This window comes from Peromyscus leucopus, chromosome 1 (assembly GCF_004664715.2).
Source record: "Peromyscus leucopus breed LL Stock chromosome 1, UCI_PerLeu_2.1, whole genome shotgun sequence".
Lineage (NCBI taxonomy): Eukaryota > Metazoa > Chordata > Mammalia > Rodentia > Cricetidae > Peromyscus > Peromyscus leucopus.
This window is the reverse complement of record NC_051063.1, coordinates 115,683,862-115,697,637: the sequence shown is the minus strand read 5'-3', so window position 1 is coordinate 115,697,637 and position 13,776 is coordinate 115,683,862.

Genomic DNA, 13,776 nt, shown 5'->3' with positions numbered 1-13,776 from the left:
TAAAGAATACATAGCATATGCATAAACATCCATCAATATGGACAGAGATACATGTTGTATCTCTCTCTTTACTCTGATTTCACTGAAAACAGCAGACAAACTATACCAGCTATGGTAATAGACAACCAGGGAACATCTACCTATGTGTCCAGAATTGCACTACAAGTGGTAGAAGATAGAAAAAAGCTGTGCTCAAAAATCTTAGAAGAAGACCAGGGCAACTGCGGATTCAGGTACATAACTGCATCTCAGTAACTGTGGATGGATGGATGGATGGATGGATGGATGGATGGATGGATGGATAGACCTATGTGTAAGGTTATCTGTCATCAGTTCAAAAGCATCTTCACTTATCCAATAAGAGGAATATCTTGGAACCTCTTTTCCCAGGACCCCTTTCTAGTATGGGTCTGCATTAGTTCTGTTGAAGAAAGACTCTAGTGAGTTTTGAAGTTTTTAATTTTACCATCATTTATAGGTACATGAGCATTGAGAGAAGGTAGACATTGAGAATATCACCTTAAGAATTACTCCTTAGAGCCGGGCGGTGGTGGCGCACGCCTTTAATCCCAGCACTCGGGAGGCAGAGCCAGGCGGATCTCTGTGAGTTCGAGGCCAGCTTGGGCTACCAAGTGAGTTCCAGGAAAGGCGCAAAGCTACACAGAGAAACCCTGTCTCGAAAAAACCAAAAAAAAAAAAAAAAAAAAAAAAAAAAGAATTACTCCTTAGGATGCTATCAATTCTTGGAATTGTAATCACAGTCCAGGAAGCATCCTGGGAACTGCTCACATTGGTACTGAGACAAGAGGAAGCTCCTAAAACCTGAGCACTTTGTTATTATTACCTTCCAGGGGCTCTTCAATCTCAAGTTTCCTGTGTCAGACCTCTTTCTATTTGAAATACCTATAACAGCTTCTGTCCTAGCAAACCCTAAGTAGCATGGGCTGCATACAATAAAATGCAAGTGTCCCTGGGATTCCACAAGCACTCAGAATGCTAGCCAAGTCAGACTCATGGTATCCTGCCCAAGCCAGACGAGCCAAGTAGGTGTGGAATCTATTTGTATGTGAACAAATAACTCTTCTTCCTGATTACCTCACTCAAATAGTTCTTCACTTTTCCCTCATTCATGCAAGTTTCTCTTTCTTCTTCCTTAGCATCAGAACAGATGTGTTTTTTTCTCTTTAAACAACTATAAATCAATATTGGCCTTCATCAGGAGGATCTCATTTAGGAAATTAATGTTTCCATTTCAGTTTCCTGACAGTAACAGCCAACTCTCCTGACATAAGCTTAGAGACACCTTAACAAAATCATTGAGAAATCTTCTGCCAAGGCTACCCACTTCCAGAAATGACTTCCAGATTAACCTAGCTCCATTGTCACAGGTGTCATGGAGGACTGAGTGGTTCAAAGGTCAATCTGCAATAGAAGTTTTGGCCAATTCATTCATAGCCATCACGTATCCATTCAACAGAGGTATCACATATCTGGTAGGTGCCAGGCACTGGTGCTGGGTAAGAGGGAGGATGACAGCAAGGTGTGGTCCCCTTCATAAGAAACTGAAGACAGCCATGGTAGCAACATACGTTAAAACTGTAATCCTAGAAAGACGGTTCTTTTACAGTCAAATAGGCAGTGCTTTTAACCTAAGTGTTGTTACACAAATAAAAATAAAAACCAAGAGATGAAAGGTTGATCAACTGCTGAGTGGAAGGAATTTTACTCCCAGGCAGGAAATATGTAAACAGACTGCTGAAATTATTGAAGAGGGGAAGGCCTAGATGAGATGAAATGGAATCAGTCTTTTAAAGCCAGGAACTTTTATTGGGCACTGCAGTGCAAAGCATTTGGAAAGTGGAGACAGGAGGGTCAGGGGTTCAAGTTTATCCTCAGTTACACAGAGAATTTGAGACCAATCTGGTCTACATGAGATCCTGTATCAATCAATCAATAAATAAGCAAACACAAAGAACCACAAGTATCAATCAATCAGTAAAAAACAAACAAACACCAAGAACCACAACTCTCTGTCCCTAAACCTCTGCCTGTCATTGATGACCAGTGATATTTGGACTTGCCCCTAGATGCCCATAAGTGTAACTATGGCTAAAATGGTTGGTGCCATGTACACCTCCCTTGGATGATGACTTTCAGAGTACCAAGAAGACTTTGCTCCTCTGCTTGAGTTGTCTAATTTTGAAATAAGGTCCCCAGCTGTCATTTTACCAGAAGTCAAGTCTGCACCACTGGCAGCAGGATGGATAGCATGTCAGGGCTCATTAATAGAGTAACAGTGTAATTTATCATCCCAGCCAGGATGCCAATTTGGATAAAAGAGTGCGGTGAGGATAATTACAACAGGGAGCCACAGCAACTGTAACCAGGGAGGCCCTAAGGAGAACCATAACCTACCTAAAATGGAAATAACGGGGACATGACATTGACTGAGCTTCTGTGTGATATTCTGCCAGCTGTTTTCTTGTGCCTTCTTTCATGTTAATCCTCACAACAATTGTATGAAGTAAATGTTATTTATTCCCGTTACAAATAAGGACACCAACCACACTCAGATAATTAAGGAAATTCCCCAGGGCTGAAAAAAAATTGGTAGGTGTCTATTATCTGAACTCAGAACACCGTAACTCTAATATCCACTCTCAAGACAGCCATTGCATGGACTCTGAAGTGGGAATTTTTGTCTCAGGTGACCCTGACTGAGACTAAACAGTCACGTGTTTTCATTCACAGGTGTGATTTGGCTGTTTACTGTGTGTTTCAGTATTTGGTTGAAATTCAACCACTGAATCAAGTCAGTTCATCATCTATGTAGGCTAAAGTAGGTGCTATGGATGCACAATTGAAGAGGTAGTACAGGCTGTGAAAGGTCATACAGAACAGTGAAAAGATATTTTTAAAAATTCAGTGACTACAGAAATGCACCATAAGTTCCCTGACAGAGGGACCTCCAAGATCACATGCAATCACCACAGGGAAGCTCTCATTCAGCAGAACATGAACTAAAATTGCTAAGAATGGGCTGGGAACAGAATCAGGAATAAAGCCTAAGAAAGCTCTTGTGCACTTAGCACATGTAGCAAAACAAAAGTCCTTTGAGGAAAAGATAGGAATCTGCTCAGCTTGAAGGAGGGGTGAGCAACCCTCATCTGGACAGCAGGCAACAGTGTCAAGCTTCCTTCATCCCAAGGCTATGAAGTAAAGTTAGGCAATTGCCATCCAGGAATTAAAGTTCAATCAGAGCTAAAGGCCATTTGTCTTTCCACCCTTCCTCACTTTAACATTCTTTCCTTCTCGAATATTATTATAGGACCAGCCTTAATAATCTTCTTCCCAGGGGCCCTGAAGAGAAACTACGAACGGTGAGAATTATTTTCAGGAAATGAATCTAAGTACACCATGCTCTTTGTCTGTTAACTTTATTCCTCTATGACAAAATTCTGTCTATACAGCTTCAGCTCCGTCCGCACATGCAGCTCCTCTCTGTGCCCACTTTTCCTGTTCTCATAGTTTTAGTAAGCTCCTATGCTTTTGACCTCATCTTTATCTTCTGTTCCTTCATCCTCCACCTATCCTTCCTAGCTCCTTACTCCTGGCCTTGATAAACTCTACAAGAGATGTGCCTTACCATCTACTGTTTATCTGCCTTTCTCTCTTCTCCCTGGCTATGCAGTTCTGTCTACCATCTATAGAAAAACTGTCTTGTTCATCCTCTCCTCACTATGCAACTCTCTGCTGCCAGGAATTCTGCCTCACTCTTTACTCCACCTGAATATACAAAAACCTCCTTTGTCCTGAGTCAATTGCTCTAGAATGCCACTAGGTCTGAAGGCAAGTGATGGTCTGAGCTTCATGCTTGTTTCTAGGTTCAGCAGGGGAGTTAGGTACCTAGAGGATCAGCAGGTCTGAGAAGGTAAACTGTTTGCCAAATGGTCTAGTAGTATATGGGCCCACAAGAATTTCATAGCAGAAGACAGCTGAAATATTAAAAACTGAATAACACCAAATATTCCATGATAGATGGCTTCCTCTAGAAAAATGCTTGAAATTTCTAGGTATAGCTTTAATACACAGCTGAATCTCTATAATATATTCTTGTGGCCCACAAGATCTCCTCATGTTGGTGAGATCCCTTTTGACCGTCTCTTGTCTTGGATATCCTCTGATATCTCATTTCTACCCTCTGTGTTCTTTAGCACTACTTATTTCTGGCTATTGTGGTTTGGATGTGACATGTACCCCACAGGCTCATGTCTTTGGATTCAGTCACCAGCTGAAGGGCTTCAGGGAGGTGATGAGATCCTGAGATTTCTATCTTTGAATGGATCAATCCACTGCTAGGTTTAAAATTTGAGTACCCACCTTCCTGTGAAGTTACAGAACTGTGTAAGGTGGAAACTGAATGGAGGAAAGAGGTCCCTGGAGTGTATTTTGTCCCATCTTCCTCTCAATGTTCTTTCTCTCTTCCTCCACTGAGGCTTCCCATGAGTTAAAGAGCCTATGCCACATACTCCTACTGCTAGCTGTAATGTATTGCCTCAGGATAGACTCAGAAACACAGAACTGAGTGACCATAGTGTTTAGGTGTAAGCCCTGCCTGTGCCATATACCCAAGGAGTCTGGGATGATAAAGTGGAAGTCCCACCTCTCTCTCCCCAGACCCCACCCCTAAGAATGCCTGCCAAGATTCAGCCCTTCCCTGGGGCTGTTCAAGATCACATCTACAGGCTACTTAAGACCTGGTTGCCATAGCTGCCATGTGCTTTTGAGTTCTCTTCCCTGCCTTCCCAAGAGCCACCCAGGAGGTGTTTGATTTGCTCAGATTAAACCTAGATTTATTAATTTGGCTTGATTGGCTTATTATTTCAATGGCAGAGGATACCCAATAACCGGGGATCCAAAACTTATCACATAGACTAGAATATCTCAAACCAAAAGTGAAAAACACATTTCTCTTCTTTTAAACTATTCATTGGGTATTTTGTTATAGCAATGGCAAGGCTACACACTGGTTACCATCTCTAATCTAGGTTTCTTAGGGATCCCAGGCTCACCTTTTACTATATACTGGTCTTGGGCCAAGCTATTTATTTACTAGCTCTCTGATGGAATGATCCCTCCTATATCCTTGGGTCCCCTGAAAGTGCACATACAGAATGAGAGTGGTTGAAGTTATTTAGTCCAAGGATGGTCTCTATATGCTAACCAAGCGCACACGCAGTCATAGAAGATTATGAACAAAGAACTCTCCAGAGAGGGAATAACTGATCACAGGTACACCTATAGATGTGCACTGTATGAATTCAGACACCCAACTGAGGGGCAAGTGGGAGCTGAAATTAAGCTTGTACTAGGCTGCATGAATACATCATTTCCTAATTAATGGGACAGCACTGGATGCTTGCCAAAGCCACACACCAGCAAGCAAATCTACAAACACTAGAAGATCACCTTCTACTAGTTTATATAAAAGTGAACTGTAAAACAACAGCCCCAGTAAGAAATAACCTAAGAAAAAACAATAAGGATGTCCTTCCAGAGAGCAGAACAGGGACAATGGAAGAAATATCAGGAAATTTACTCCTCTACCTTGGTAGGAAGTCTTCAGATAGTCTGCCCATGAAGACTGATCATAGTTTCAGACCAGCAGTCATGCCAACACTTTGCCAGTTCTAGATATATCTTAATCCAGTCAAAAAGACAACTAAGACCAGCCGTCACAGGTATACCTCACTCTGACCCTACAGAGTACAGGAATTGAACTCAACCAGGGTATCAGTTGGCATCTGCTAAAGAACTCATTGATGGTGAGGAGAAGTCCCCACAAATGGTGGTTACCAGTGGTGGTGTTTATATTACTAAGGCTTTGACAGCTATATTTGAATATAGGACAATTCTAGGCAGGGAATTACATACCAAAATGCTGGACCAGAGAGATAGGCATGCTCCTTGGTCCCTAAAAAAGTACACAGATTCAATGCACTGTCCCCCTAGTAATTAAATATAAGTTCTAACAATAAACTGTAAACAGGAAGAAACTTTCCAAAGTTGTTATTGGTGGTTGAGATTTCTCCCATTATCTCCAAAGATACCCCCTCGCTGGATATATTATCTGCCATCAACATGTTCAAAATCAGTCTCATCATCACTTGCTTAGCTCATTCCCCACTGAGTCTGTTCTTCATCCTAGAGATGAGTTCATGAGAAAAAAACCAAAGGGGCTGTGTGGAGTGATTTGAGTGGAGTGGGGATGTGCATGGAAGTGCATGTGGAAAATGGAGGATTTGCATGAAGGGGGTGTGTGTGTGTGTGTGTGTGTGTGTGTGTGTGTGTGTGTGTAATAAAGGTGAGTGTATAAAGTGTGAGTGTGAGGGAAGAGAAGATGCAGGCAGGGGAGAGAGCATAAAGCAGAGTAAGTCTGAGAGGAGGGTGAATGGAAGAAGAGTGTGGGGAAGTGTGGGTGGGGAGGGGAGTATGGGAAAGGGTGTCTGAGGAAGAAGACATTGGGGAGGGAGGGAGAATGTGGGGGACTGTGATGGTGAGGGGAGGATGAGTGATAGTGAAGGAGAGCGATTGGGGGAGGAAGAATGTGGAAGGAGGTGAGTATGAGAGGAGAAGATAATGCGATGGTAAGTGTGGGAAGGGGAAGATAGAAGAAGGGCTATACAGGAGAGGAATGGGGAGGAGGGGAATGCAGGAGCATGAGAAGAAGGAGTGAAGACGTAAAGGAGGCTGGTGCTCTCCCCTTTTCCCACAGCAGAGTTCCTGTGTGGTAAGGCTTCAGCTTTCACAAAGCATCTAGTCTATCTGCCCTTTGGGGCCTCAGGAAAATTTGTTAGAAAGCCTGGGTCTTATATATACTAGGTAAGGACTCTGCTATGGAGACAGACCTTGCTCCTATTTTCCAAGTAAAGATCCTACAGAACATAGAGAGCTCTACAACAACAACAACACAACACCACTTTCTGGCTTTCTGGGTCCAGCTGTGTGACTATCATCACCATTGAAGGGAGGGAAGATAACTGGTCAGGTAGACCAGTAGTACCCATTTGTCTATTAGATCTAGACTGAGCTTTTAGAGAGAGCTCCTTAGATTCTTAGAGAATTTTATCTCTTTCTTTCTAGGTCATTCTGAATCTTCTTTATAATTGTATCTGTAACTATGTTGTTTTTTTTTTTTCTCCCAATTCAAAACTATTCCCCACATCAAAGCTGTTGAAAGCATTTCTGGAATCTGTTATAATGATAAATGTTAGGAGGTGAAAATGCTATCTCAAACTGCTGGTCTCAGAGCCCTTCAGGAAGAAACTCCCTTTGTTCTGGGAAGTGCCTTGACAAGCACCTGAGGGCAGAGGGCAGAGTGACTGACATGAACCCAAAGCCACTGGCTGCTGTGGACTTCCAAAAGAGCAATTTGTTCTGCTTTGGAGAGCAAGGGCCCAAAACACATGGACATGGACGGAGGCTGAAAAGAGAGGAAGGAGGAGAGACTTGAAATCAACAGAAGTCTGGGCATTAAAATCAAGTCCAGGTAACTAGCATTCCCCAGAATAAAGGAGAATCCAACCCCTGACCCCAGAAAGAGTTCTTAAGCAGCAAATTGTGAGAACACTTACCTGATATCTGACTCAAAAGTGCTTCAAGTGGACTTCATTGCTGCCATAAACTCACGTTCCCAAAGCTCCCACAAATTGCTCCATGCTTGTGCACATTTTGTAGGATGTGATTCTGCTCTAAGTCCCTGAAGAAGAGGCTGACTTTCATTAACATCTGGAAGCAGAAATCTTTGTGCTGGAGCAGAAGTGTTCATGAGAGAGTGAACTCCTCTGCGAGCCTATGGAACTTCTTGGGACAGCGTTGGTCTTCTCCAGAAGAGGACTATAGTGTGTGACTGGTGGTGGTGGTGGTGGGGGGCACGATGACATGTGACTGAGGGTGTCAGTTTAATTCTACCATGGAACAGCACTAGTGACTGTGTCTTTGCAAAGTTCTTCCTAGCATGGTTTCCTGTGGCCATGCATCACCTCTAGGAGCTGCCTAGGCAGAAAATGCTGCCCGTGTCATGACTACAAAAGGTACCCCCTTTTCTCATGCTCCTCAGGCCCCAATCTTCCAAAGAGGTGGCATGCTGCCTATAAAGCCCACTAGGCAGCTTATTGGGCTGTGAAAATATGAAGCTCCAAAAGTCGGCATTATTTGAGGGACAAGTATATGAGATACATGATTCGTTTTAAGATTTATTGGCCCCTTGTTCTGACTGTGGTTTGGAAGGAAACACTACCAACTGACTCTGCTTCTCTGCTTTTCTTTCTTCCTTCTTTCCTTCTTTCTTTCCTTCCTTCCTTTCTTTTTTTTTTTTTTTTTTTTTTTGTTTTTTTGGTTTTTCGAGACAGGGTTTCTCTGTGTAGCTTTGTGCCGTTCCTGGATCTCACTCTGTAGACCAGGCTGGCCTCGAACTCACAGAGATCCACCTGCCTCTGCCTCCTGAGTGCTGGGATTAAAGGCGTGCCCCACCACCGCCCGGCTGACTCTGCTTTTCCACAACACATTCTGGAGTAGGAGGCATTTGGCTCACCAGTAATCAGTGGGTTCTGAGGTCAGCTTTCAGTTCCCCACCAAGGACTTCAAGATCCTCAAATAGTCCTGCCTCTAAGACCATCCTGAGGTCACACTTGTACCAGCAGGAAGTGAGTTCTGCCCATCTCCTCCCCATGCTGGCTGCTCCCTCCCTTTGCATTTGGCCTGGCCTCTACTGGTGCATTGTTTTGGCCTTCATTCAAAAAGCCAAAACTCCATCTTAGATCTCCAAGGAGGCTGGCTCCCTGCAGGGTTCAGGAGCCAGAATCCTTGGGGCCCACACCATCTGTCTCTGCTGTTTGCTTTTGGGCCCTATTTCCTCCCTCGATGTGTCCTGTCTGGTCCTGTAGTAGAGAAGGTGGGGCCAGGGGAAGAGCCAACTCCTGTTGGCGACCTGGATGCTAATGGCTTCTTACCTCTTCCTTACCCCAGTCTCCTCTACCTTTTGCTTCCACACCACCAGGCAAAATCAGCCTAGATTGGCTCCTCCCCTGTAACAAGGTGTGCAGGTGTTGGACAGAGAAGGATTATATCATACATACCACATCCATACCCCAAAGGCATCATGTCTTCCAGAAACATGCACAGAAGTAATTGCTACAATACATAAATACATAGCAACTCGAGGGCTCTAACCATTGCCCCTTGGAGCTAGTAACTGAAACAGATAAACTAAACCTTCTATTTCCATGAGCTCATAACCAACTAGAGTAGCAAATCTACTTGTGAAGTGAATCCCTTGAGTCTTCACCTGGGAAGTAGCCCATGCAAACAGAATGCCAAGACTTAAAAACAGGATCTGGGTGCTCATGGTGCTCAGTACCCCCAGAGGGGAGACTCCTCTGCTTGGACAATCAACTCAAGAAAGTTTCTGAGGTTTGATGGCTCCAGTGGCTGGCCTGACCCCGGCGGTTCCCAGCTCACTTACCAGAAAACACCTGCCATCTTCTTCACAGGCCACTATTATCCTCCTTATCCCCCTCATTAGTATGACACCCATTTCTGGCACGCTACCTGCTGCCTGGACAGTGGGTGGTTCACCAGTGACAGACAGGCAAATGTGTGTTATTTCTGCAGATGGGGTTGGGTGCCTGGGAATACATTTTCCAGATCTGTAATTCTTAGCATATGGTGTGGAAGGGTTAACTCGGGGCCTGATTGAGCTGATAACTCAATCAGCTTTGCCTTGTGAGGTCTGACATTCAGAACTCCTCAGCATTTCCTTCCCACCATACTGTGTCCCCAGGAAGCAGGAAGCAGAAGTCATTGTGATGCAAAATTGTCCAGCCTGGCAGGTTGTCTGGAATGAGGCACAGTGAAGACAGGTAGAGATCTGTGGCTTGGAGCCTGGGGCCCCTGGAACCCATCCAACTCAGGACACTACAGCGGTGTTTCATTGACCCTTTAGCTGGCAGGGTTGGTTAGCATGCAGCTTGCTAAGCAGCAGCTTGACAATTTGCAATCTGAGCAGCATTTGTGGAGCATGGGTGTCACCTGGTGGCCAGATCTGGAGTAACCAACATTACCACAGCCAGAGGACCCCAGAAAGCATTTGTGGAGTGGGGAGTACAGTGGCTAATAAGTGACTCTAATGATGCTCACACAATGTCCACACCACATCTCTTCCCAGATATCCAGCACTCTCTATTCTCTAGACTTAAGTCATGCTGGCCTCTCTGTATTCACGGCCGTATTAATTGCATTAAGTTAGCTTCACCCTCAGAAACAATCCAAGCCTCCACCATGTGTGGGATATTAACTGTTTCATACACTGAATGAGGCACAGAAATTAAAATCACCAGGAAACAGTTCCGTCTTTCAACAGACATGTGCTAAGACATTATTGACCAAAATATAAGACACAGATGGCAAAATAGCTTCATAAGCTGTGAGCCCAAAATGCATCAAAGTTGTAAAGGGTAGGTGAGACTTCAGAGAATGCCAAGGACAAGGGCTTTCCAGGCATGGACAGACCACGGAAAACACAATGGGTCCAGGAAACTGTGAAGATGGCTATAGTCATGTCTGGTCAAGATAGATGGCTGATTTGGAGGAACAGTGGGGCTTGAAAGATACCTTGAGCTGCAAGCCAAGTTCTCAGTCTGAACATCTTAGATGAGCCACTGAAAGATTTAAAGCCATGGATAAATACATTATTTTATCCTGCTTTGATTTTTTCCCTCTTTTTCTTTTTTATTGAAAATAGATTTTTCTCTCATCCTACCACCGTTTCTATTCCCTCCATTCCCCCTAGCTCCCTCTTTAAGTCTATTTAGATCTATTTAGGGCAAGCATAAAAGGAGGTTGGTTAGGAAAAATGTGTTCCAGTGGCAAGATAATTCAAGGTACACTGTTGTGAGCCTGTCATATACCACATGGTGTTCATACCCAGCCTCTTCCTTAGAGGAATATTCATCCTGGAGTGTAAGAGGGTGGCTAGAAGGGAGACAGGCGCAAGATGGTCTCAGAAGTTGAAAGGACAGGATGTTAGTGGTCCATGAGTAAGAAAGATATGTCAACATTCTTGCCTAAGTGATAGGGAAGGAAGTGAAGCCACATAAGGCCAGAACGGAGGGCGGAGGACAAGCTTGAGAGAACAGGAAACACATATGCTTTGGGGTGTAGTCAGTAAACATCGCAAGAAATTGTGAAGCACAAATTCATTATCCACAAATTAACATTATAACAACTGCTTCTCGCATCCCATGACAATTCAGAATAATTCTTGTAAAACTGCTCATAAGACACAGGAGCAGGAGAGCCCTAGAAAATAAAATAACCCTGTAAGTTTTCACTGTAGCAGGCCTGGAAGTCCATTCACCAGAAACCCTTCATATCTCTTTCTTTGGCTAATCCCTGGCACTTAACACCCAACCCGATCTTATTTAGTGGCATAGGCCTGTCATCTCAGTTACACTGGAGGCTTGCAGGAACACAAATGTATGGACTGCCTAAGCTACAAAGTGAATTCAGGGCCAGCCTGGGCAAGGTAATGAAGCACTGACTCAAAATGAAAAATGAAAAGGAAGCTGAAGATGTATCTCTACAGTAAAGAACATGCCCAGCATGAGTAAGGCCCTGGATTTCATGCCCGGTAATCAAAACACCTCATCCAGTTGCCACAGTTGCAGAAAGTCTCCTCTGAACATATCCTGCCACCAGCCACTCTTGTCCATGCGTTGGCTGTAGTGCCCACTTATACCCCAGCTCTCATCTCTCACTATAATATTGTGGACTGTGATATAGACCAATACAGTTTAAAGTTTATGCCTGGGCTTTAAAACACAGTCCAAAATTCTTTGACATCACTACTGTCAAGAGGTGGAACTTATTGGGCTGAGTTAGTGACTGCTTGGAGAAACCAAATATGACAGAACTCACCATCAGCCATTTGGTGACTTCTGTGGATTGAAAACCCTGGGAATAGTCTCTGGCTTCCCAGGGGAATGCTTTTGAGACTCTTTCTTAACCCCACTGTCATAGACGAAATCTACAATGCAGGATAAGGCCAAAGGTAGGAATCCTTTTGACTGCTCAGTAGAGCTAGAGACCTTCAGAGCATCCCAGCCCAAGCGACAGATGTGAGTGAAGAATCCATTTGAGAGGAGAATCCCCAATCTTTTACCATTTTGTTCCCCATTTCTTTCCAGCTGAGGCCTCAGAAGATCTGTGCTGGAATTTCTGGTCCAAAGTACGTGATCATGGAAAAATAGCTGTGTTATGCACACTACTGTTCCCTTGAGTCAAGTGCTGGCAACAGTGCTTCTCCAGGCAGAAGGGAGGTGATCGTGTGAAGTTCATGCCTGGGCCTTCTGACTATGATCCAGGAAAAATGACCCTGGTGCCTTATCTCTGACGGGAGATAAATTTAATTCCTTATCTTTGGTAACTCTAACTTCCCGCTATCCTTACTCTTCTTGTCTCATTGAAAGGATCATTCAAGCATGCTAAGAGCATTCAAGAGCCAGAGGGAGGTTCAGCCAATGAAAGTACTTGTCCCAACAAGCCTGAGGATCTGAGGTTGATTCCTGAAACCCATGGTAGAGGGAGAGGACAGACTGTCAAAAGTTCTTCTCTGACCTCTATATTTGTGATGTGGCACGTGTGTGCTATGCATACATGTGTATGCATGAGCACATGCACACACAAGTACAAACATAGAGCAAATAAAACCAAAAGGCATTCGATGCCTTTTAAAAAGTCATTCATTTGGTATTGGATAACAAAACATTGTACTGAGGAAGACTATTTCTCCAGCCCTGGTCTCTCTGTATTCCTAAGTTGTTGGTAGTTCCTTGTAGGGCTGAGGCTTCATGGGCTTTTTCTTATCTACATTAGCATGTCTTTTATTATTGTCCTTGTTCAGCTCATGTTTAGGCAGTCATGCTGGTAAGACTTTACGAGTGTAGCTTCTGAAATTCCTTGGAGACACCATTTCACAGCTTACTCCCTGATCCTCTCATTCTTACAATCTTTCCATCCTCTCTTCTGCAATGATCAAAATGGTCAACCCTGAAAACATGCATACAAGTAACATTATATAGACTAAGTAGGTTGTACTTACATATTTAGGAATACACAGTCACACAGATGTATATATGAAATTGTACTTACATATTAGGAGTATACACATAAACACACACACACACACACACACACACAGAGAGAGAGAGAGAGAGAGGAGAGAGAGAGAGAGAGAGAGAGAGAGAGAGAGAGAGAGAGAGAGAGAGATCAACAGTTAATGCAAAAAGAGGCTATGGCCATGAATTTGAAAGGGACAATGAGAAGCATATGGGAGCATTTGGAGGAAGGGAAGGGAAGAGGAAATGATGTAATTATAATCTTAAAAAAATCTAATTTAAAAATTTTAAAACAGCATTCAAAACAATACTGAAAAAGATGATATTATTGTTTATCTCAACAATAAATTCTTCTATCTAAGGTTTCCTGCTACTCTCACTCAAGAAAACTCTGGTGAACTGTGGGGTTGGTGGGTAGCCTCCCCACAGACTCTAATATTCAAATATGATCACATTGCTTTTTCTCATAATTGCTTTTTTAATTTTTTTATTGTTTAAGATAGGGTCTCACACTGTAGTCCAGGCTGGCTTGGAATTAAAGATGAAACCAAGGCTAAGTCTGAATCATGAAAATCCTCCTGCCTCCACCTCCCAAGAGGTG